Source organism: Plasmopara halstedii (assembly GCF_900000015.1).
Source record: "Plasmopara halstedii genome assembly, contig: Scaffold_3111, whole genome shotgun sequence".
Taxonomy (NCBI): Eukaryota; Oomycota; class Peronosporomycetes; order Peronosporales; family Peronosporaceae; genus Plasmopara; species Plasmopara halstedii.
Genome location: NW_020190014.1, coordinates 105652 through 106790, shown reverse-complemented (window position 1 = coordinate 106790; position 1139 = coordinate 105652).

Genomic DNA, 1139 nt, shown 5'->3' with positions numbered 1-1139 from the left:
TGGCGTCATAGACACAAATGATGCAGACATCTCCTGCTTCAGATGCTCTAGCAGCGCGATTTTGTAGTTCAAAAACGCCTATAGACGCGCACCGATTGCCTCGGGGCCTTGCGCCTCAAGATGTTGCACGCTCTCAGGGCCAAGCAAGGACATCAGCTTGTTAAGCCCGTCCTGCATGCGCTGGGGCAAAGAGGAAAATTGTTTCATCCTCACAGAGGACCAGTCAAAACGATTCAGGTGTAGATTGACTACAAGTGCTACCAAGTGCAGCGGTTATACCGTAGCGTTGCGCTCAGAGGAAGCGTAGTTTAGGTCACCGACCTTCCGTTCTATACTTAGAACAAGTACGAGTTAGCAGATCGCAATCGCTTACTCCAAGAGTAGTTATTGCCTTGGCCCAAGGCTAATTACTCTTCCGTTTAAAATCCAACACTGTTTTTTTAATTTCTATCAACGGCAAAGCCGCCTAATTTTAAATGTATAGATTTTCCTAAATATATAGTAAAATTTAAATGCATGCATAACTACTGGCTACCCAGCCACATACCGTATTCCTGTTTGGGTGCAGTCACACCATGCCCATCTCGTGTGAAACACACACCTGTTACCAGTGTACGTGTAACCCCGTTACAGTAATTATACACATTGACTAGGTTTTTCTATATCAATTAGGAACACCTAAGGTTTTAGATTTAGACGGCTCTGCCCCAAATGATATAAAGAAATACAGTTTCAACTCAATTTTGAGCAAAATATTTGCCTTGGTTAAGGTTTTGGGGACTCTTGGAGGTAGCGACTATACTCGTACTGGTTCTGGTATAGAACGTAAGGTCGGTGACCTTAGCTAAGCTTCCTCTAAGCAAAGAGTTAAGGCAGCCCCCTGCAGCCATACACCTTACACAGGTGATGCTTAAACTCAAAGATTCCGAGTTAACGCACAGAAAATGGATTTGTACGCTTCACCTAGGAGCGAAATCGAGAGCCCTCAAACAGCTGGGTATCTATATGCTATTATTTGATTTAAATGGTGACATATACATTCAGAACTAAGTGATTTAGTCCCGAAACTAAATATATCGGCTTTAATAGACTATATGTATTGCATGACATGAGCAGGCCTCTCTATATACGGAATATTC